The sequence below is a fragment of the Vicugna pacos genome, unplaced genomic scaffold, assembly GCF_048564905.1.
Source record: "Vicugna pacos unplaced genomic scaffold, VicPac4 scaffold_21, whole genome shotgun sequence".
Taxonomy (NCBI): domain Eukaryota; kingdom Metazoa; phylum Chordata; class Mammalia; order Artiodactyla; family Camelidae; genus Vicugna; species Vicugna pacos.
This window is the reverse complement of record NW_027328742.1, coordinates 20,923,069-20,947,397: the sequence shown is the minus strand read 5'-3', so window position 1 is coordinate 20,947,397 and position 24,329 is coordinate 20,923,069. Positions and strand designations below refer to the sequence as shown.

The 24,329-nt window shown below is 57.0% G+C and overlaps 2 long non-coding RNA genes and 1 other non-coding gene across 3 annotated transcripts; 2 read left to right on the top strand and 1 right to left on the bottom strand.

Moving 5' to 3' along the window:
• The first annotated feature begins 6,457 nt into the window (after positions 1–6,457).
• On the top strand, positions 6,458–6,566 carry LOC140694567 (U6 spliceosomal RNA). The gene has a single exon (XR_012070160.1). It is a non-coding gene; the product is annotated as a U6 spliceosomal RNA (small nuclear RNA).
• A 1,770-nt stretch (positions 6,567–8,336) lies between these two features.
• Positions 8,337–11,790, bottom strand: LOC140694561 (uncharacterized). Its single transcript, XR_012070156.1, has 4 exons — positions 11,691–11,790; positions 11,156–11,328; positions 10,929–10,992; positions 8,337–8,655 (listed from the first exon to the last, which is right to left on the bottom strand). It is a non-coding gene; the product is annotated as an uncharacterized lncRNA (long non-coding RNA).
• LOC140694562 (uncharacterized) lies at positions 10,862–24,105 on the top strand. The gene is made up of 3 exons (XR_012070157.1): positions 10,862–11,019; positions 11,149–11,331; positions 24,023–24,105. It is a non-coding gene; the product is annotated as an uncharacterized lncRNA (long non-coding RNA).
• Positions 24,106–24,329: the final 224 nt, after the last annotated feature.

Below are 24,329 nucleotides of genomic sequence, written 5' to 3'. Positions count from 1 at the left end.
ATCCTTCTGGGGCCCATTTTTGGATCAGTCCAGCCCCGAGGACTCAAGATGTGTAGAGGGAGGGGACAACGTGCCCCTCCCAGAGACAGGACTATGTCTGCAACCAAGTTCCTCCCACTGGCCGTCCAGCTCCACTCTGGAGGACTGAATCCAGGTTCACCTCGTTTGGGTGTTTCGTTTTGTTTCGTTGTGTTTGTGTTTGTGTTTGTGTTTGTGTTTGTTTTTTGATTAATAGACTTTATTTCCTAGAGCAGTTTCAGGCTCACAGCAGAATTGAGCAGAAATTACAGAGAGTTCTCACATAGCCCTCCCCACCCACACATATATCCTCCCCTCCCCTCAACATCCCTCATCAGTGTGGCCTCTTTGGTAAACCTGATGGTCCGACATGGGCACGTTATTATCAATCAAAGCCCATAGTTTACATGACGGTTCACTCTTGATGTCGTCCGTTCTATGGGTTTTAACAAATGTAGAATGACACGTAGCCACCACTATGGTATCCTACAGAATAAATTCATCGCCTTAAAAAATCCCTCACGCTGCATCTGTTCATTCCTCCTTCCCCCCCTCTCCCCAAAACCCCTGGATACCACGGTCTTTTGATTGTTTCTAGAGCTTTGCCTTTTTCAGGATGTCCTCTGGTTGGAATTGTCCAGTTGGTAACATTTTCAGACCGGTTTCTTTGATTTAGTAAGATGTCTTTTAAGTTTCTTCCATGTCTTTCATGGCTTGATAGCTAATTTCCTTGTCTTTCTTTCTTTTTTATTCATTTCTTTATTTTTTAATTTTCTACTGCCCGTATATTTTTCAGTTGACATATATGTACTGTTCATTGTTTCCAGGAAGGTTTAGCGCTTTAGCTTTTTAAACTTCCATAGTTATCCAAGGAATAAAGCCAACCGCAAAATAAGAATGAATTCAAAAAGATACATACACCCTGCTATTAACAGCAACATCATTTATAATTGCCAAGATACGGAAGCATCCTAAGTGCACGTCAATATTGGAATAGATAAAGAAGAGGGGGGACACACCCACACACCCACAGACACACATACTCACGCGTGCCCACACCCACCCACACACACACACACACACACACTCACACACGTAATGAAATACAATTCACCCTTAAGAAAGAGGGATATTTTGCCATTTGTGGCCCTTCCTTTCCTTTTTTTTGTTTTCCCCGCTCCACCTTAAAAACCAGAGTTTTATTACTGGGATAAACAATTCCTTTGCGTCATAAACAGTAAAATGCTTAGTAGTAAACTTATTCGAGGAGGTTATGTATACTCCAGAATCTGAAATGACACAAAGAAATGGAAAGCTGTCTTGTGCTCTTGCATTGGAAGAATCAATACGATCAAAATGGCCACGCTACCCAAAGCAATCCGCAGGTTCCATGCAACCCCTGTCAAAATACTCACGACATTCCTCACAGAACTAGAACAAACAATTTCAAAATTTATAAGGAACAACGGAAGACCCTAAACAGGCAAAGCAATCTTTCGTAGGTTTCCTCTCTCTCTCTTTCTCTCCCTCTCTCTCTCTCTCTCCCCTCCCTCCCTCCCTTTCTCTGTCATTTTTTGTTCTCTTTTCTTAGGGTTTGATGACTTGAGAGGATCCTTTAACATTCCTTGTAAAGCCGGCTTGATGGTGCTGAAATATTGTAGCTTTTGTTTATCTGTGATACTTTTGATTTCTCCCTCAAATCTGAACGAGAGCCATGCTGAATAGATTATTCTTGGCTGTCAGTTTTCCCCTTTAATCACTTTAAATATGTTGTGCCACCCACTTCTGGCCTGTAGAGTTTCTGCTGAAAAATCAGCTGATAACCTTACGGGAGTTCCCTTATATGTTATTTGTTGTTTTTCTCTCGCTCATTTTAATATTTTCTCCTTACCCTTAAATTTGGTCAATTTGATGACGATGTGCCTCGGTGTGTTCCTGTATGGTACTCTCTGCACTTCCACCTCATTTGGTTATTTAAAGGATCTTCAGTCTGTTCAATGCATAGGAGAGAACTTCCAAGTGTATTTCTTCTCAGTTTTATGAAACAAAGAAGGACCCAGAAAACTGGCAAAACATAAATGCTCTTCTATTGGGTTGAGCAAAGACAGGCCCTGTCCGAGGAGGGGGGCCGGTGCTGGAGGGTCGGGAGGGGGCGGTGGAGAGAAGGATATAGATCAGCGTTAGAGTGTCTGCTTAGCATGCATGATGTCCTGGGTTCAGTCCCCAGAACCACCATTAAAATAAATAAATAACCTAATCAAACCCATCCCTCTCCTCCCCCCCCCCATAAAAAAGAAGGAGAAAAGAGTGAGAGACAGAGACAGAGACAGACCATCGGGAAAAGTAGATGCACGAATACTTCCAAGAAACAGGACAACATAAAGATAATGGAAGAAATGCTGAACAGCCACGGGTGGTTGGCACAGACCCATAGCTTCTAGGGTCGCTTAAGAAAAAGAATATGAGAATCATAGGGATCAGGAGATTGGGTCTGAATTTTGTGCCGTTTGACTTGTGTCAGTTACAAACGTCATGCACAAGGAAGATGACTGGCTACTTTATTGTCTGAAATGAGATACTTGAAAGTGAAAGGAGGTGCTATACAATCGTGCCTAGACTGGGATTTTTCTCAGGGAGCCCAAATCCTTTACAATATATATCATGTTTTCAAAAATGAATATCATTCCTGGACAACATTTAAGCAATTTTTTCTGTGTTATCAGTAAACATTTTATAAAAATCAGTAAAAGAAGGAAGAGGGAGAGAGAGAGAGCAGGAGTAACTATACGCGCGCGTGCGTGCATGTGTGTGAGTGTGTGTGTGCGCGTGCGCGCACGCGTGTGTGTTGAGGTGGGGGCCTAAAAGAGGATGAGGATTCTTTTCATCGAGGTCTGTTTGTACAGAATTCTCTCCTCCTTTGCTTTACACTGTGAAGGAAAAGCCCAGCTGGGATAACAAGCTAAGTCACTAATCTAACAAGTGTCGGATTCCTGATCTGAGGTCTGCTGGGCTAACTCGTAAATCTAAATTAAGAAGTGTCGGTTTGCTGATTCCCTATTCATGCTTTGCTAGCCAGCTGGATTTTCAAAGAGACATATCTGGCCTTGAAATGTCGGTTTGCCGCCTCACTGCCTCTACTCTTGTGATAATGTTGTTGCTAAAGCTATCGCGTGCCTATTGGCCGAATACCCCAAGCTTGTACTTAACCCTAGAAAACCTCACGTGCACGTCTTGGGGGTGCTCAGGGCTTAGGAGCAGAAGCCCCTCTGAGCCCGCCGGCGTAAGAAATCTGAGTACTCCAACCCTCCGAGTGGTGCTTGTTTCTTGGCTGGCCTGTCATTTCCAAAACAGCACCATTGACACTAAGAACGTCACTCTCGTTCCGGCATAAAGAAGACATCTGGGGAGGGTGGGGTCGGGGGTGGGGTGTAGATCTATGTTATGTCCTGATTCCAGGAAGAAAAGGGGCCAGGGTCAGCGTGCCCTTCTTTCTGGGGTATCTGTCTGTTCGCTTTCGGTGTTCGGCTGGTTTGGTTATTTCGGCTTTCTGTTTGGTTCCTTTCACAGATCCAGTGGCTCAAAGCAGCATTCTGATTTTCTTTTCTCCTGGGGTTTGGTTTTTGATAGGTAGAGGGACAGGGCCCACGCAGGGGTGGGGGTGGGGGTGGGGGTCACTGCGGCAGAGAAAGGGAGTCGGCTATGGTGAAATCATCGAGCTGAGGGGATTTCTACGAGAGGGACTCTCCGAAGTGAATGGGGTCCAAGGAGATCAGCAGGGTTTCTGTGTGCTCGGTTGGTTTTGTTCGTGCGTGTGTTTGTTTTTTCTGGACGAGGCCAAAGAACTCCTCGGGTGGAGGTGCGTGTCCGAAGGGTCTGACAGGATGGGAGGATGCGGGGCGAGTCAGTCCATGTGCCCAGAAAGAGAGAGAACCTGTCATAGCTGAGACTCAGGCCTTTTTTGGACCTAGGCCCAGAGAGCAGTTCGGCTCCGAGCATTCACGGAGAAGTTCGTCGCCACCTCAGTCGTGTCCCCCACCCCCGCCCTCCCCCAAGCCTCGGCCCCCAGTGAAGGAGGAATCATGAAGTGGCCGCACTTAGGCTAAGCCAATTTTGGGCTTTATGCTTACTGCTTGCTTTTAGAACGATCAGCAGACTCGACTGACCAGACACCGCTCCCAGCCCCAGGCCACTGTTCAAAGCAGCTAAAGTTGTCGATTCTAACTGTTTGATTTGACCTTCCTCCGATCGTTGAAATTGACAGTCATGTTTGGCGTCTGAGTCTTTCCCCAGGAAGGGAGTCACGGGAGGATAAGCTCAGGAGAACGACCAGCCCCCTCCCACCCCCACCCCCCCACCCCGAGTTCCTCCGTGGCGCTGCTGCTGCTGCTGCCGGGTGAGTCTGACCAGATAAAGAAGGTCACGGGCTGATGACCTACTAGACCACCAGGAGGTCCCATGTTACCAGACACTCATCCAGATTTAGGAGGAAGTTTCATCAGAGACCCTTGTTGATCATGAGCACCTTTTATGCCCCAGCCTGTTGTGATTCCCTTTCATGCTCCAACCTGTTCGTCCACAGAAGCATGAAACCCCAACCCCAAGACGGGTTCACAGTTTGGAAGGCACTAGCCTGCTGTGAGTCCCCTTTGCCCAGCAAAGCAATCAAGCTGCCTCTTTTCTTCTAAACTCTAAGACCCTGCCTCTGGGTTATTTGGCTCGTCAGGGACGGGGTGGGGGAGGGCGATCTTTCGGCAACACCCGCAGAAGTTTCCCTGAGTGGCAGGAGCCAGCGTGGCCCTCAGGCCTCAGCCCCGCAGGCAGGCAGGCAGAGCTGGAGCGACCGATGGACCCGCCCCAGCCCGCGCAACCCCCACCCCCCGCCCCCGCTGCCGCCCAGGCCTCCTCCACCGATCGGTCCCAAATCGGGTCCTAAATCGACTGGACTGTCTCCTGGAAGCGGGGGCGGGGACGGTCAGGAGGATCCATTCGGCAGGGCCTCGTTCAATCGCTTCATTCAAATGCAGAAAGCTCTGTGCTCAGGTCCGAGCCTTTGACTTGGCCTCCGGCTCCTCTCCGTTGAACGGCTTTTGTTTTTTGGTTTCAATTTCCCCATCCTTAGGCCACCCCGTCCCAACTGCACGGAGGGAGGCGGGAGGGAGGGGGAGAATCTCGCCTGGTCTCAGGCCAAAGGAGTCCCCTCCTTTTCCTGACCTGGGTAAACCCCACTAAACCGTTTGAGAATCATGGAAGGGCATGGAAGCAGACCTCTGACTTGATAGATTCCTCTGGGATGGGAGACTTAAAAAAAAAAAATTCTTTTTCCCTTCTTCCAGGGAGGCAGAAAGGAGGGCCAGAGTGTACCTCTTGCCTCGGGCAGTTCTTTCTTTGTTTCTTTCTTTCTTTTGTTAAATCATTCTTTATTTTTTTTCTTTTTTTCCTTCCAGTTTTATTGAGACAGAGTTGACATACAGCAGTGTATACTTCGGGGGGGGGTCGGGGAGAGGAATTCGATTTTATGCATTTATTTTTGACCGGAGGTACTGGGGATTAAACCCAGGACCTTGCTCTTGCTTGCTAAGCACACACTCTACCACTGACCTATACCCTCCCCCTTGGCCACTTGTGAAGTCCCTTTCATTCAGCATAATCCATCGGGCACATTTTGGGGCAGCCTACTCTGGACCCCAACGTTTCCCTATTCTGTAACTTCCCTGGAAGTTTTACACATTAAAAGCTGGGCTGTTCACTGTGCGTGTGCGTGTGCGTGTGCGTCCGTGCGTGCATGCGTGCGTGTGAGCGTGCGTACGGTCAGGGGGCAGGAGGGAGGGAATGGTTTCCTAGGGGGCCTGCGTTTCATGGACCCAGTTTCTTAGTTCTGAGAACAGGTCTGTTCAAGGAAACAGTTGTAGTATCTCGTCTCAGGAGGCGGTGGTGTCGATGGGCTTCTGAAGCTAGGCCTAGGGAGCAAGCAGTCAGGAATCGCCTAAGAGGCACTTGTGTGGACAACCAAAGTACAGCACAAAGGTGAATCGTCGGAGCAGATGAGAAACCAGATTCAGGGCCGGGAGTAGGGGGTCAGTCTGGTAGGAGATTTCCACACATCGGGGTCTTCGAAACGGCTCGAGCAGTTTGAAATGCCTCTGATGATGTCCTGGGGTGTTCGGCTCAACTCTCTGAGCGGCTCCCCCGAAAACAGGCCCGAGGATGGTTTCCACAGGAGCAGTTGTGGCCATTTCTCTGACGTTTACCTCCCGTTGTCCAGCTTCAGTCTGCAGGGCTTCAGGAGACGGAGCGTTTTCGTACTCAATGATGCCAAGACAAAAGGGTGAGAGAAAATGGGAAACGTTCGTGGAGAGGGTCCTAGGCAGATAGTGGAGGCAACTAGAAGTCCTTCAGTCTCCGGGCCGGCTTTCAGGTTGAGACAAAAACCCTAAGGAAAGCGCTTGCTGCCACAGCACATAGACTAACATGGGAACCATCAAGAGAAGATCAGCACGGCCCCTGAATGTGGACGACACACGCCCATACGTGAAGCGTTCCGTAGTTTTAGTGAAGTCAGTCACCCAGAGAAAGACAGATATCCTATGCCATCACTTCTAGGTGGGATCTGAAAGTAAGTCAAGACACCCATCCATACATAAATAACTCCATTTTAAAAAGACTCCAAGGAACCTATTTACAAAACAGAAACAGACATGGAAAAGAAACCGATGGTTAACACAGGGGACAGGGTAGGGTGGAGGAACAGGGTAGGGTGGAGGGATAAATCAGGAGTTTGGGATTAGCAGCTATAAACCACCCTAGACAAACTAGGTACACAAGTAGTTCCTACTGTCTAGCACAGGGAACTACGTTCAATAGCTTATAATAACCTATCCTGAAAAATTATACGTGTGTGTGTGTGTGTGAATAAGTGAATCACTATGCCGTACGTCATAAATGAACACGACATTGTAAGTCAACTATACTTCCATTGACAGAGAGTTCCTACAATAAACAGGCAGACAGACCGACAGTCAGTCAGACAGACAGACACACACACACACACACATTGTCTGTCTGTCTGTCTGTCTGTCTCTCTTCTAAGGGTGGAGAAGAGTTTGCTGAGCTATTTCGGGGGCCCTCTCATCCTAGTTCCTATCTCCAAGGTGGTTCAAAGTCCAAAAGGCGGTCAAGCACTTAGTCAGATAGGTCCCTCGTAAAGAATGCCTCCCACATCACGACGACAGACTTCTTAGGCCAGCTGAGAAGCTCCTTCAGTTCTGCGCCCGTCTCGGCTCTAAGTTGATGTCAGTCCTCCAGGATCCAAGAAAGCCACGTTGGAAAACAAGTGGTGATTTTGATGGGACAGGAGATCAGTCATTTGGGGGGCGAAGGGTGGGGTAGGGAGAGATACCAGCCTGTCTGTCTGTTTTCATCCAGTGTGGGAGCCGTCCCTAAGAGATAACTCGAGAAGAGAGAAACGGGGAGTTGACAAAGAACACGTGCGGTGGCGTGCCCTCCCCCCACCCCAGGAGAAGGCCAAGCCAGAAGTCCCTCCGGATGGCGGGCTCCGGACTCCGGCTTCCAGGGGAAGCGACTTTTTTTCCTCCTCATTTCAGGCCCGGAAGAAGAGGGAGAGGCAGCGTGTCCTTCTCGGGCATCCGCTGTTTCTGAAGCACGCTTGTTGCCGAAAGATCGGGCCCCGTCCCCGACGAGCCCAAGAATCCAGAGGCGAGGTCTTGGAGCTTAGAAGCAAAGAGGCCATTTTATCGCTCTGCCGGGCAAAGGGGATTCACAGCAGGCTAGCGTCTTCAAAACTGTGTACCCACCTTGGGGATGGAGTGGGTGGGGTGGTTCTAGAGCCATAGCTCAAACAATCAAGCATCGATCGCCATCCACAGAATCGTTTTCTCAGCAGAAGACTCAGAATGGTGTCACGATGCCTCCCAGGTGACCCATTCTATAGAGGCTGGCGGTTAGATCTCGTTATCTCATAAGCACTCAAGGCGTGGCCTTCTTGGCCACTCAGGCTATTTTGTCAGGTCACTAGTCCCGTGACCGACCTCCTCCTCGGAGAAGGACTCAGAGACCCAGCACGATGATGACTTGCAATGACTGAAATACAGTAGAAACAGTAAGATCGATAGCTTCCAGTTTCAACAACGGGCCTGGAACCGTGAGCAGCAACCGGTCAGTCAGAACAGTTGATCGTTTCAAGGGTGAGCATAAGAAACCGAATGAAATCCCCCCCAAGCAAATGAATGAATGAATGAATGAATGAATGACCTAATGATCCTCCCCTCCCCTCCCCCGCCTAAAAAAGAAGAGGCAATCCGTTAGCCTAATTCCGGCCATTTTATTCATCCTCCTTCACCCTGAAGCCCCGATCAGCCACGTGCCACAGTGGTCTGTTTTCTGGTTTCCTTCACCACCCTAACCCCCACCAACGACCACCCCGCCAACATCCCCCCATGCTCAACCACGGCCCCAAGCGCGGGACTGGACGGGGGTGCAGGGGGCTGAGGGGGCGGCGATGGCGGCTTGAGGTGAGGGTGGGGAGTGTTCCGCCCAGATCGTATAGGAAGCTCAAACACAGCTGCAGTACGAGAAGAGATGGTAGATTTCTGTGAGTCCTCCCTCCTCTTAAAATCCTTCCTAAGGAGGAGACAGACAGAAAGAGAAACATCACCCTCACTCCCAAAGCCTCCTGCGCCCTCGATGCGCCCCAAAACAACAACAAGGAAAACGAAAACAAACACAACCACAAATAACTCGCTATCCCTGGGGAAGAAGGTTTCGAAGGCATGGGGATATCATTCTAAACTTCATTCCCTCTTCATCACATTTCATGGAAACCGATTGCGATCTATGAGGCCCTGTGAATGTAGGGGTTGGGGGGTGTAGGGAGGAGGGAGGGAAGGGAAAGGGGGAGGGAGAGAGAGAGAGAGCGAGCAGAGGAGAGGAGGGATAAAAGGGGAGAGGACAGGAAAGGAGAGGAGGGAAAAGAGGGGAGGGAAGGGGAAGCGAGAGGAGGCGAGGGGAGAGGAGAGGGGTGGTGGGGAGGGGAGAAGAGAGGAGCGGAGGGGTGAGGGGGGAAGGGAAGGGAGAACAGGGAAGAGGAGAGGAGGGGAGAGGAGAGGAGAGACAAGGGAGACAGACAGACACGCATGCGCGCGCGCACACGCACACGCACACACACACAGACACACGCAGAACAGCGAAATGGAGAGAGAGGCAGAGAGAGACAGACAGACACGGATCTAGGTCAGGGAGACTACACATGGGTGTTCTTCTGAGTGATATTATGTGTTTTCTCAATCGCCACCTTTGGAGATAAAAATCGCTCCCACAAGATGAAGGGAGTCCTTCTGCCACCGCCCCCGGCCCCGCCCTCCAGCACCGCTTGTGTTTGTCAGGGATTCCAAGCCAAAGCACGTGGAGGAGCGGGAGAGCTTCCTGGCGGCCCAAGGGGGAGGAAAGTCCGGCAGCATGAGAGAGGTGGTTGGCACGGGGAAGCTGGAGGCAGGCTGACGAGAAGATGGGTGAGGGGGCAGGGAGGAGGGTTTCCCAAGTTGGAGAGCCAAGACGAGGGACGGGAGCTGTCGGTGGTCGCGTTCTGACCCTGACCCCGACCCAGACTGGAGCGGATCCCTGAAAGGAGGCGGTTCGGGCTCTCCGGCCGAGAACGCCCCTCTCTTCCTCTTTGTGCAGAAACACCTTCCGCGGACCGAGAAAGTCCATCCTGAGACCCTCGTCGGAAGAGTCCTTTCCAGACCCATCTCGATCCTCCTGGGCCAAGGGGTCCAGGGGATGGGGCGGGGCCTCCATTCGCTCCGTCTTCCGTCCGTCCATCCACAAGATCTTGAACATCCATGTAGGATTCCGGATGGTAGCAGTTTTCCAGGATCCTCCAAATCCTTGTAAGTCCTCTCCTGGCAGATTCGACCCCTAGGTCGTACCGCGCAGCACAGGGCACTAGATTCAGTCCCTCGGGGCGAGGGTTCCTGAAAAAGACCAGGAAAAAGAAGAACACAGTCACTATGGTGTGCACCAGCCAGAAACCAGCACAACCTCGTCACTCTTAACAGACTTGCCAAAGGCGGGGTGGGGAGAGAAAGTCATAGGATGGCTACCATCCCTTCCACCCCCACCCCACCGTCATCCCTGCTCCCCCTCCCCTCCCCCATTCCTCTCCCCTCCCTTCCATCGACACCCGCCTCCCGCTTGTACCCCACTCCTCTGAACCCAGCACCACCCACCTCGGCCTGGACGTGCTCAGCTCAGCTCGGCTCGGCTCGGCCCGGCTCGGCCCGGCCCGGCCCGGCCGTCCGGTCGACTTCTTCGCAGGGTCTAAAATAGCGCCCGGCCGACAGGCAGGTGGCACACGGCACCCGGCAGGGGAGCGAGCGGGACGGTTCGGGATCTCTGGGCGGCGGGGACACGCGGCAGGACAACCAGGAGCACGGACGGCCTGGCGTGCGTTTCTCTGCTCCGGGGGGGGGGGGGGCTCGACCAGGGACCGTGGTACGGGGAACGGGGACACACACACACCGCACACACACACAGACACACACACGCACACACACACACACACACACACACACACACACACACATCCCTTCACCCCCACCCCCACCTCTGACAGCTTTCGTTTGTTTTCGGCCGACCGTCCCTCGATGAGGGACGAGTGCCAGGGCTGGGGCTGGGGCTGGGGGGGGGGTTGGAGTTCCTCCCTCCACAACGACCCCACACGGGCCCTTTTCCGGTCACCCGAGTCCTCTTCCAAGTCAGACCACAGGCCTCCGTCAGCCGGCGCGAGCACTCGGGGAAAAAGTCGCCATCCTCATCGCTCCACTCCACCTCTACACGTGAAGAACAGTTCCCAGCCCACGCCACTCAACCCCACCCCACGCCCCGATGCCACCCACCGCAGTGTAGAGAAACGAGACGAATCCACAGACGTCCATCCATCCGATGAAGAAAAGGACGGCCCTATTCCAAGGAAGCATAGATATCTAGGTAGGAGATTCATCGAGTACTATGGAGGCGGTGGGAAGGGGGGGGGTTGCGGTGGGGAGGGTCTAGAGATCCAGCAGTAGAGCCCGTGCTTAGCATGCAAAAACTAAAGGCCCAGGGTTCAATCCCCAGCACCTACTCTTCAAAAATAACCCGAGGAGAAGCAAGACGGCGGAGTAGAAGGACGCTCGAAGCTCACCATCTCCCACCAACACACCAAAACTCACACCGACGGACCCACTCGGCCAATCAGAGCACCTGCGGAACTCCGACAGAACACCGCCCTCTTCGAAAGACAAAGACGCCCAAAATCTGGTAGGAGAAAAGGAGAAAAGAAAGAGTAAAAAGCAAAACAGTGCGGGAGGGACCGGTCCCGCGGGGAGGGAGCGGCAGAGGAGAAATAGGGCTCGTCGGAGAGGCCGGCGGGACGGAGGGGGCGCCCCCGAGCCTCAGATCTGCCCGGAGCACCCCTTGGCCGACCGATCCAAGTGAAACGGGCACAGCGGGTCCCCGCGATACGCAGCCCGAGTCGCAGGCCGGCAGCCGGGGGCCGGGACAGGCCGCACGAGCCGGGCGGAGGACCGTGCCGCGTGCGCCGTGGCCGGGAGGGGATACAGAGCAGAACAGCCCGCCCGCCCCCACCCCCACCCCCACCGCCACCGCCACCCCCGTACATGACGGGAAAAGAAAGGCAAAGCAACACGGCCGGTGTGCCCTGGGGGGAGGGGCGCCGTAGCCTCCGTCTCCTCAGACCCGCGGCGCCATCACCGGCGCTCCTCGCGAGAAGAGAGGCGGGGCGCAGCCACAGCCGCCACAGCCTCCGGCGCGCAGCATGCGGGCGGGGGCGGGGCCGAGACTCGAATCCGCGCCCGGGGGCTGCGCAGCCTTCTAGGCAGGACTGAGACTCGTTTACAGCCCGAGGCACGTAGGATATTTCTGCCCCGGTACCTCAGAGAACTCGCGCCACCGAGACTAAGAAGGAGCCGAGTTCTGGGACGCAGCAGGGGCGGGGCGGTTCCACGGTCTTCCCCGAGCCCACCTACGGAGAGGAGCGCCGCCGACCCGAGGCGGAGCACACAGCCCGCACAGAGCAGCGGAACGACCGGGGCCGGGAGAGGGCGGGCGGCCAGCCAGCCACCCTCCTTCCCGGCAGGAACGCAGCATCCGACCGCGGTGCCGGGAGGGGGCGCGACGTACTAGCCCACAGGCACCGAGAGCGGCACAGACCGAGGGCGCCGACGGAGGGCCTGCGGAAACAGCAAGCTGAGTTCACGGAAACAGGGCGACGACAGAAAGACTTCTCGGTGAAACCGTTAAGAGCGCGGCGTCTCCAGGAGAACACGTCCTCCCGCCCCCCCTTTTTTTTTCCTTTTCCTTTCTCTTTTTTAATCTCTCTTCTATCGGTTTTACCTTCTGCTACCTTTTTAACCTTTACTTTTGAACAGTCGTATACGTTTACGGTTTTAATCCCTTTTAAATGTTTCACTGAAAATCTTTTTATTATTATTATTTTTAAACATCCACCCCCTTTCCTTTTTCGTTCTCTTGGTTTTGATCTCCTGTTAGTGATTATTCACAGGTTTCAGATATCGTTTCTCGATTTTTTTTTCTCCATTTTATTAAGGTTACTAAAAGACGTCTCAACTCGATCGCTCTTCTGCTTCCACTTACTCTTCTATTATCGATTACACACTGTCTTCAAACCTTTTCTTTCTCCCTCCTTTTAAAACCCTGTGTTGTATCTCTTGTTCAAATCTGTTCTATTTCCGATTACCTTTTAAAAATTTACTTTTGAAACAATTGTGTTTTATTTTCTGATCTTTTCTAGTTTTTAAAGGCTTTTAGAAGACGTCTCAACTCGATCGCTCTTCTGCTTCCACTTGCTCTTCTATTATTGATTGTACACTGTTTTCAAACTTTTTTTCCTTCATTCTTTGAAAATCCGGCTCCCCCACCCCCCTCCCCCTCTCCCCCTCTGTCTCTGTCTCTGTCTCTATCTCTCCCCCTATCCCCCTCTCCGTCTCCCTCTCCCTCCCTCTCTCTCTCCCTCTCTCTGCCCCCCCCCCCTTTTAAAGTTTTATTCCTGTATAGGCTTTAGATAAATACATAAACTCCCTAAGGACCACGATAGATAACTGATACTCCTTAAGCCGCAGGGCCAGAGAGATAGGAGCAGCATGAGGAAGCAGAGGAACCACTCCCAATGAAAAGAGCCAGAGGGGAATTTCCCTGAAAGCACGATCCACGAAATAGACACGGATGGCCTGCTAGATCAAGATTTCATAAAAGGAGTGATCCAAGTACCGAAGGAACTACAAGAGATAGTGTTTACATATATACTGTACGTCAAAAACGAAATCAAGGAGAACTGGTAAACTCATTGGCTGACATGAGGAGTGGTCTAAAGGCTGTCCAAAGGAGGCTAGATCACGCCGAGGAGCGAATAAGTGGCCTAGGAGACAGGACAACAGAAAGAACCCAATCAGAACAGCTGAGAGAAAAACAAAGAGCAACGAAAACAATCTTAGGGACCTACGGGACCATCGAAAGAAAGCGTGCCCATCTACGCACAATAGGGGTTCCAGAAGGGGAAGAAAGAAGCAAGGGGATCGAAAAGGTATTTGAAGAAAGCATGACTGAAAATTTCCCAACTCTAAAGAAGGAATCAGATAGCCAAGTCCAGGAGGCTCAGAGGGTGCCAAATAGGAGGAACTCAAACAGACCCACACGGAGACATATCCTAATCAAGACGGCCAGAGTCAAGGATAAAGCAATGATCCTAAATGCCTTTAGGCAAGAGAAAAGCAAAGAGTGCGTTCCAAGGGAACCCCCATAAGCCTCTCAGCGGATTTCTCTACACAAACACGTCAGGCCAGAAGGGAGTGGCAAGAGCTATTGAAATTCTTAAAGGAAAAACAAAACAAAAAGATGCAGCCTAGGATACTCTATCCAGCAAAGCTATGCTTTAGAATAGAAGGAGAGGTAAAGAACTTCACAGACAAGCAAAAACTAAAAAGAGTTTAGCAACACTCAACCCATGCGAAAAGAAACATCAACAGGTCTACTCTAAATAGAGAAGCAGCAGGATGGTACAAAAATGAGACACTCATCCCCGGAAAGGTGATCACTACCGTTCATTCCAAACAGAATAAACACAAAATTGTAAAAGAAGACATCGAAATCATCAAGAGTGAGTGGCAGAGGAAGCAAGGAAATAGAGACTTTTTCCCCCCCTTCTCCTTCCTTTCTTCCTCTTTGAAACGTTTTGTTCACGGTAGGATGGGCTTGAGATTCTATTACTATCTGTTTCGTACAAACAGTTACAGTCCTAGGTGAAGAGATTTCCAAAAGCAAACGAACAAACTAACAAACAAAACAGAAACAGACCGACAGAATACAAACTTGAGGTTGTCAGGGGTAAGGGCGGTGGGACGGGACTGGGATTTCAACATGTAGAATAGATAAACACGATGGTACCGTGGAACACGGCGAAGTACAGACAGGCTCTCTCGGTGGCTCACAGCGAAAGAGAACGGGACAAGGAACATACGTGTGTGTTCATGTAGAAGTGAAAAAAAAACCAAAAAACAAAAAACAAAAAAAACCAAGCCTAATGACGCCTACCCGCCCGAAGAAAGTAAAGTCCATAGAGACGTACACGCATGCATTACACACATCACATACAGACAAAGACAGACAGACAGACTTAAGCCAAGCATGCAAAATAAAAATCCCTCCACGACGTGAAGCAACCCATGTCCTCCAATAACCAAGGACGCCCGTTTGACTGCAGATCCTTGGGGCCGCAGGAGGCCAGGTAAGCCGCATAGGCACACGGAGCACAATCCCTCGGGCCGCGGGGAGCCGAGAGGCCCGCGACGGCTGGTCGACCAAGGTCCATGGGCAAGAATCCGCTCGGGGATCCCCTGACGACACGGGGAGCGAGAGGGCCGCGACGTACGTTCAACTTCGTTGGCGGTATCCACTCGGAGATCCACCAGGGCCGAGGGGGCCGCGTAGCCCGCAGGACACAACGGGATCCACCGTGGTCGCGGGAGCGACTGGGACGCGAACCACATGGGACACTCGTGGTCCCGTGCGAGGCCCGCTGGAGCCGTGTGGAGCCTCTGCTTCTGGTCGACCGCACGTCGACCCGGAAAAAGAAGGGGAAGTCGGCCTGCCTGGGGCCACGACCACCCCGCGTCCACGACGCGCGGGCGCCACAGAGGCCCGTGCGCCGGTGGGTCGCCTCGGGCCGGCGAGGTTTCACAACGGGGCGCAGCCGGCACCGACACGGCGCGTGCCGGCTCGGACACCCCACAGGCGCCCGGGGGTTCCCGCCTCCCGCAGGGACGCGTTGGGGGCGCGCCAAACACGCGGCCACCGACCGTCCGACGGGCCGCCGGGCGAGGACCCCCCCGACGCCCGCGGCGGCGGCGAGCGACGTGGCGCGGTGCCCCGGCCCCGGGGAGGCGGAGTCTGGGGGACGACGAGGGACGGACCCCCCGAGTCCCCACGGGCCCGACCGCCCCGACCCCAAGGCGGACGGGCGACTCCCCCCTAAGGGTCTTTAAACCTCCGCGCCGGGACGCGCTAGGTACCTGGAGAGGGCGAGGCGGGCGAGTCGTGGACGGCAGGACCCCCCAGCCCCAACCGTCGGCCACCGCCCCGACGCCGACCGCCACACTCCGGCCAACGACACGGGGCCACGCCGGGCACCGGCCGGCCCCCGCCCCACCACCGGGTCCCACACCGCCAACGCGTGCCGACGGCAACCTTACCCCGTTCCCCCCGCGTCCAGACAGACCGCCCGCCCTCCTTCCCACCTCCACCCCCAAACCCAAAGGCCCTGCAGGGCCACCAACACGCACCCGCGTTCCGGGGTTCCCCTTCTCGCCACGGGGGACGAGGGGGGCCCACGATGCGACGCGGAGCACAACGGGCGGGGCGCCTTGGGCGTGTGGGGCGGGAAGCGAGAGGCGAGAGGCGTGCGCCGGCCGGCAGGCCCGGCCGGGGAAAAGAGGCCCGAAGCTCGCTCGGGTGGGGGGGAAGCCGAGAGGCACGTGGCAAGGCGGGGCGGCGGGATCGGAGGAGCAGAGGGCCGACGACGGCCCGTGGGGACCGGCCCAGGGCGAGCAGCCGGAGGCGGCCGCGGCCGCGGCCGCGAGGGGCGGCCGGCGCCGGAAAGACGAGGGCGCGGCGTGCGGAGGGGGGCTGGCACAGCCCACAGAGCCCTCGGACCCTCCTCTCGGCAAGTGGCGGGGAGGCCGGGCGGGGAGAGAGAGAGAGAGACACGGTCGCCGGAGGCGCCGCGGGCAGACGCGGCGTCGCCTCGGGACAGGAGGCCTTCCGGCCGAGACCACGGCTGGGGGGGCACGCGGTGCGCAGGAGGAGGAGGGGGCGGGGGGAGACGGGCGGGGAAGGGAGGCGAACGAGAGCCGCCCCACAAGCCGTCCCTTGCACGCCAACCCGCCACTGTTTCCCTCTCCCTCCCCTCCGGGACGACCGCCGGCCCGGCCCGGTCCGGACCGGCCAGGCCACCCGCCCGCCCGGGCAGGCGGGGCAGGCCCGCCCGCGGCACACCTCCGGCCGCCCTCTCCTCCCTCTCCCGTCCGTCCGTCCGACCGTCCCGCGCCGCACGGGTGGGAAAAGCGAGCGAGCGAGCGAGCGAGCGGGCGGGGCGGGCGAAGGCGCTGGCCAGGCGCCCTCGCTTCGCTTCGCGCCGCTCTGCTGCGCACGCGCGTTAACGATCCTTCCCGCAGGCTCACCTAACGGAAACCTTGTTACGACTTTGACTTCCTCCCGATAGTCAAGTTCGACCGTCTTCTCGGCGCTCCGCCAGGGCCGTGGGCCCACCCCGGCGGGGCCGATCCGAGGGCCTCCCAAGGGCAGGGACTTCATCAACGCAAGCTTATGACCCGCACTTCCTGGGAATTCCTCGTTCCTGGGGAAGAGTTGCAATCCCCGATCCCCATCACCAATGGGGTTCAACGGGCTACCCGCGCCTGCCGGCGTAGGGTAGGCGCACGCTGAGCCAGTCAGTGTAGCGCGCGTGCAGCCCCGGACACCGAAGGGCATCACAGACCTGTTGTTGCTCGATCTCGCCTGGCTGAACGCCACTTGTCCCTCTGAGAGGTTGGGGGACGCCGACCGCTCGGGGGTCGCGTAACGAGTTAGCATGCCAGAGTCTCGCTCTCGTTGTCGGAATTAACCGGACAAATCGCTCCACCGACTAAGAAGGGCCATGCACCGCCACCCACGGACTCGAGAAAGAGCCAGCAGTCTGTCAATCCTGTCCGTGTCCGGGCCGGGCGAGGGTTCCCGTGTTGAGTCCAATTAAGCCGCAGGCTCCACTCCTGCCGGTGCCCTTCCGTCAATTCCTTCAAGTGTCAGCTTTGCAACCATACTGCCCCCGCAACCCAAAGGCTTTGGTTTCCCGGAAGCTGCCCGGCGGGCCATGGGACTAACGCCGCCGCCTCGCCAGCCGGCATCGTTTATGGTCGGAACCACGACGGTATCCGACCGTCTTCGAACCTCCGGACTTTCGTTCTTGATTAACGAAAACATTCTTGGCAAATGCTTTCGCTCTGGTCCGTCTTGCGCCGGTCCAAGAATTTCACCTCTAGCGGCGCAATACGAATGCCCCCGGCCGTCCCTCTTAATCATGGCCTCAGTTCCGGAAACCAACAGAATAGAACCGCGGTCCTATTCCATTCTTCCTAGCTGCGGTATCCAGGCGGCTCGGGCCTGCTTTGAACACGCTCATTGTTTCCAAGTAAACGCTACGGGCCCCGCGGGACACTCGCCTAAGAGCATCGAGGGGGCGCCGGGAGGCAAGGGGCGGGGACGGCCGGCGGCTCGCCTCGCGGCGGAACGCCCGCCCGCCCGCTCGCTCGCTCCCAAGAGCCAACTCCGAGCTTTCCAGCCGCAGCAACTTTAGTATACGCTCTTGGAGCTGGAATTACCGCGGCTGCTGGCACCAGACTTGCCCTCCAACGGATGCTCGCCAAAGGATTTCCAGTGGACTCATTCCAATTACAGGGCCTCGAAAGAGTCCTGTAGGGTTTGCCGTCACTACCTCCCCGGGTCGGGAGTGGGTAATTGGCGCGCCTGCTGCCTTCCTTGGATGTGGTAGCCGTTTCTCAGGCTCCCTCTCCGGAATCGAACCCTGATTCCCCGTCCCCCGTGGTCACCATGGTAGGCACGGCGACTACCATCCAAAGTTGATAGGGCAGACGTTCCAATGGGTCGTCGCCGCCACGGGGGGCGTGCGATCCATCGGCCCGAGGTTCTCTAGAGTCACCAAAGCCGCCGGCGCCCGCCCCCCAAACCCCGTCCGGGGCCGGGGGGAGGCTGACCGGGTTGGTTTTGATCTGATAAATGCACGCATCCCCCCCGCGAAGGGGGTCAGCGCCCGTCGGCATGTATTAGCTCTAGAATCACCACAGTTAGCCAAGTAGGAGAGGAGCGAGCGACCAAAGGAACCATAACTGATTGAATGAGCCATTCGCAGTTTCACTGTACCGGCCTGTGCGTACTTAGACATGCATGGCTTCATCTTTGAGACAAGCATATGCTCCTTACTGGCAGGATCAACCAGGTAGGCGAGGTAGGCGAGACCGCGCGCGCACACACGCGCGCGCACGCCCCGGGGTGGGGGAGCGCGCGGCGCGGCGGGGCGGAAACGGGACCGTCCGTGCCGGACGCGGGGTGCGCGAGACGCCAGCGGGGGCGCGGGGCGCGGCGCGAGGGGAGGTGGCGGAGGACGGAGCCGGCCCCGAAGGCCCCCCGAGCCGCCACCGCGGCGAGGGGGCCGACCGCCACGGGCCCGGGGACGCAGACAGCGCAACGCTGCCGGCGCGGACGGAAGCGTAACGCGCCGTGGCGCGGCCCCAAGGGACGGGCGGACGGGGGAGAGGACGGACGGACGGAGAGAGGACAGGACGAGCGAGGAAGCAGCGGCCCACGGCCGGCGCGCCCGCGGACGGGCGACGCCGCCTGGAAGCCGGCAAGCAGGAGAGGAGGGCCGTGGAACCACCGCCAGGGGCCCGCGCCAGCAACGCAGACGCGAGTCGGCCGCCGGGGTGCGACACGGGGTCTCACCGCCTCAGGCCCTCCGGCACGGGGGCGGCCCCGCGGCACCCAAGGCGCCGACTGGCTCTCTCCTCGGCACCCCACGGCACCCTCACGGGGGCTCAGGGCCACCCTCGCCCGACACCGCAGAGCCTCAAAACGGCCCACCGCAAGGCTCTCCCGCCGCACCGGCCGGCGCTGCCCTGCCCCGACGCACACCCAAACGTTCGTGCCGTGCCGTGCTGAAGCACCCCGCCTACCCCGGCGGGTCCGACGACGCTTCACCCGGGGCCATCTCCAGTGGAGGGACAGCACCCACACGCGGTGAGGCCACGTTCTGGTCCAGGGCGCGGGGTCGGCGGGGGAAGGCTCGGCGCGGGTGGCCATCGGTCCGGGCAGGGGAGGGCCGCCGACGACGGGGAGGGGCCGCTCGCGCGCAAGAGCGACGGACGCAGCAGGGGTGGGGGGTGTGGGCGGGCACCAGCCCAGGGAAGGGGAAATCCCGAGACACGACCGGGCCGCCGGGGAAACAACCGCAGGATCCCACCGCCCCCACACGTGGGGGCGGCCCCACGACGCCCAGGACGCCGGCCGGCCTCCGCCAACCCTCGGCGGTTCGTCCCACACCCCGGCCCCGCCGCCGGGACTCGCGCGCAGCAGGCTAACCCCCAACTCTAGAGGATAGCCCCTTCCGCTCGCTCACTCGTCCGTCTGTCTCGTCTGTCCGTCCACCACGCCACATCATCCAGCTTCGTCTGGCTCGCCCCCCGGCCTCGCGGCCCGGGGAAACGCTCCCGAGCGAGGCGGCCCGACCCGTAGCCCACGCATCGCCACCGGTGGCTGCGCCTCGGGACCAGAACAGGTGGGGTGGCTCCTCGCGGCGGGGAGACAGGGGGGCACAGAGTCGGGGTGCACCGCCTTCCACCCCCCACGGCACGCGCCGATGAGGCAAAGGCCGCGCGCACACACGGCCCCGCGCCAGACGCCGGGCCCGTCCCGGCAGAACCCTCCCCCGACTCGGAGGGGGGAGGCGCGCGCCACAGCAGGCAAAGAGCAGCACACGGCCCCACCGCGGGGCCCGCGCAACCCACACGCCAAAGCGACGGGGCCCTGCCCACACGCTGTGGCAGTCACCCCCGTGGTGACTGCACGCTCTGGATGGAGGAGCGGCGGCTGGGGGTTGTCCGGTACCCCAAGGCTCCCCTCTCAGATCGCTAGAGAAGGCTTCCTCTCACCGAGGGCACATCGCCCCCTACCCAGCGTGCCCCCTTCAGGCCTACGGCAGTGCGCCAAGGTGGACGCCAGCGCTCGGCTGGGCGGGAGGGGTCTGCGGGAGGGGTAAGCGGTGGGCCGAAAAGCGAGCGTTCGCGGTCGGGACCGGGGAAAGCCCGTGCCGCCTCGCGAGGAGGCGCACCCAAGACTGCGTGGGGACGAGACACACGCGCGCCCACAACGGCCCATCACCCGGCCCCACCACGTTCGCTCCCACGCCCGGGCGCGAACCCCGCAGAGGGGGACCCACCCGGCGTGCGCCCGGCCACATCAGTCCCCCACGGTACAGGGTGAGGGCGACGATCAGGAGGCGGCCCCGGCCCCACCGCGGGTGGGGAGCGGCCACGCCTCGCTTACCATCTCGACCCCTCCGCGCTCCTCAAGAGTCGCTCGGGACACACGACCACCACAGGGGTTACCCGAGAGGACTCGCTGGGGACCGGGAGCGATGCCACCGCTCGGCCTCGGGCACCTGAGGGACAACCTGGAGCGCTCCAGGGGCACCACAGAGGGCCAAGGTGAGACACACGCTCACACCCCGACCAGGGGATAACGTGGCGTGGCGGCGGGGCAGCCCTCCCCCACTGCGGGGGAGGGCCCCTCGCGAGACAAGACGCCGAGCAGGCCAGGAGGCGAGAGTGTCTGCCGCGTCGCAAGACCCCGGCCCCGCCAACACCACAAGGCACGGGAGACCGAGGCCGGGCCGGAGTCCGCACCCCTTCCTTGCCCCGCCACCCACGGGCGGCGGAGGAGAAGCGAGGGGCCCGCGGGCAGAGCGAGAAGAAAGGCCACGTTTACCATGAACGTCCCGTCCCTCGTCTGGCGCGGCTTAGGCCCGGCCCGGGAGAGCATGACACCACCGCATCAGTCAGGTGAGCGAGCGAGCGAGCCATCGGGCAGGGAAGCCCCAGAGGGGAGGGCGCGGCGAGGACAACCACAAGCGGGGGGCCTGCTTCAGCCTCGCCAGGCGCCACCCACTCCTCGGTCCTCTCCAAGGAGAGCGGCCAACGACCCCAGGCGGAGAATGCCTGACACGCGGCACGGAGCGTATGAGGGTGGGCTCGTGCCAGCCACCACCGGGTGCCTGCGACGGGGAGCACACGGGGTATAAAAGACCCACGTCGCCACCTCACCCCACCGCCCTCGGGCCACCGGAGTCTGGAGGCCGCACCACGGGCCACGTCAGCCGGACGCACACACGAGAGCCGGCGCGCAGGCCCGGGCGGGCGGCTCGAGTGTCAGAAGCAGAATCGGGTGCTGCCAGGCCAGGTCTCATGCAGAGAAAAAGCCCAGAACCCCACACGCGTCCGGAGACCCAACAATCGGTGACAGACACCGAGGAAGACCGTGTCACCACCTATCTGCTGGCACAAAATGCCCGACACGACAGAAAAAATGACAGCGCCCGGAAACGGGTCGGGTCCACGATTTGCAGGGGGGGCCCCCGGATCTCGGTCCGGCCACCTGCCCCCAACCCTACCCCCATTAATGGCAGACCCGAAGCTCTCGGGGGCCATCTGATCGACCGTCGCGCGGGGGGGGGGGTGGTAGGGGGAGGGGCGAGGGGAGGGGTTTAGGGGGAGGGGCGAGGGAGGGTTTAGGGGGAGGGGCGAGGGGAGGGGTTGAGGAGGAGGAGGAGGAAGAGGAGGAGGAGGAGGAGGAGCAGTGGGAATGGGAAGGGACGAGAGGGAGACGGGATCGGGATCGGGCCGGGGACGCCCTGCCCGTTTCTCGCCCGCGTGGCCGGGGACTTGGGGAGATGCCACAGAGGCGCCTCCGACGAGAGGGCCCCCCACGAGGGGCCGCTCCCGAGCACCGGGCCCCGGGCCCCGGGCCGGGGAAAGCCTGCCTCCCCCACATCCCTCGCAGGACGCCCCCGTGCCGGTCCCCGAGTCCGGATGAAGTCTCGGTCCCTCAAATGCCACCGGAACCCACGCGGGCAGGCTTACGGGCCGGGGGGCGCCCTCCCTGGCCTCCCGCGCCAACAGGGGCCGGCCCAGCCACGTCTCCGGATCCATCGGGACTCAGAAAACATTTCATCCAAGGAGGCGCCTCCGACGACCGACCGGGAACCCCAGCGCGCCAATCCCCGGCCTCACCGCACTGGGCCCGGGCCGCTCCTCGCCTCAGGAGCAGTCGTCCAAGGGACGCAGACGAGGGCCGGACCACCTAGCCGCCGGCGGCCCGGGCGCGGGACACCCTGTCCCTTTCCCCCGCGGCGGCATGGCGCAGGCCGCGTCCGATCGGCTCGGGTCGGTCCCCGCGGCTGGAGGGGCACAGGCGGATGCTGTTCGACCACACGGCCACACGGCCACACGGTTTCCCCCAACACACGAGATCCTGGGAGCGCGGAGACAGTCACCCCCTCATCGGCCTGCGAGTCCAATCTGTGCCGAGAGCAGGACGCGCCCGCGGCTCAGCGCCACGGGGACTGTCACCGCCGGTGTTTTGGAGGCCAGAAAAGACTGGGATAACATAAGCCAAAATATTGCAAGGTAAAGAAACACTGCCCACTAAGAATACTACACCTGTCCACAAAAGAAAAAAGAAAGAAAAAAGAAAAAGAGAGAAAAACTGCAAGACAAACAGAAAGTTCAAAAATGACAGCAGTAAGTCATTCTTGATCAAACATTATTTTAGCTGTAAATGGGCTAAACTCCCTAATAAAAAGATACATAGTGGCTGAACGGATTAAAAAGCCAAGATCCACCTATATGCTGTCTGCAAGAATTCATCTTAGATTTAAGGACACACATAGGCTGAAAGTAAAGTGAAGGTAAAAGATATTCCATGAAAATGGTGACCGAAACAAAGCAGGAGTGGCTATTATAATTGTCCCAGACAAATGTGACGTTTAGCCAAAAATGCGACAAAAAATGTGTTATGTAATTATAAACACGTCAGTTCACTAGGAAGTTATAACAATTGCAACTACTTATACACATCTAATAGCAGATCGTCTAAATATGTGACGCAAACATTGACAGACCTGAAAGGAGAAATTTAATGCAGTACAATAGTTAGCATCTCTCTATCTGATTATCAACAGCGGATAGCACATTGAGACAGAAATCAATAAACAACCACTGGACCTAAACAACACTTTAGACAAATGGACCTAACAGACATACACAGAACTTTTCATCCAGTTGCAGAATAATTCACACTCTTTTCAAGTGAAAACAAAACATTCTCCAGGATACATCACATGTTATGTCACAAATTGAAGAAGATTGACATCATACCAAGAATCTTTTGTTGCACCATGAAATGAAACTAGAAATCAATTACAGCACAAAATTAAAAAACTCCACAAATACGAGGAAACTAACTAACACAATCTCAAAAACCACTGGGTCAAAGGCAAAATCAAGAGAACTGCCGATTATAAAATTTGAATTTGAGAAGTCATAACTCACCTCTTCTCTCTAAGACTTTTAGATAAAACTAGACTCATCACAAGGCGGATGTCTGTTACTTAGGACTTATGAACTGTGACTAATGGCAAATGATACCTCTACATGGAACAGAACACCTCTCATGTGAAACATTTTACTAAGTGCTTAGGAGTATTGATTTTTAAACTGAGGTCATGTTTAAAGTGTTCTGTATAGAAATCAGTGAATTAATTGTCAATGTCTATTACTCACTTCAATCACAGAGAATTCAGATGCCCAGCCCTGCACATGACTGAAGAGGATTCACGCAGATCTTGGGGCTAGCAGGTGCAGATTCTCTAATAACTACACACCTCAGATGTCCATTACCCGACGTGTGGACAAAGTCAGCATCACAAGAGACAAGCACCACTCGGAGGGTTGGAATACTCAGATTTATTACACTGGCGGGCTCAGAGGGGCTTCTGCTCTGAAGCTCTGAGCACCTCCAAACCTTGTGCATTAGGTTTTGTAGAGTTAATTGCAAGCATGGGGCTATAGCCAGTAAGGTGTGAACAGCAAAAGCAGGGA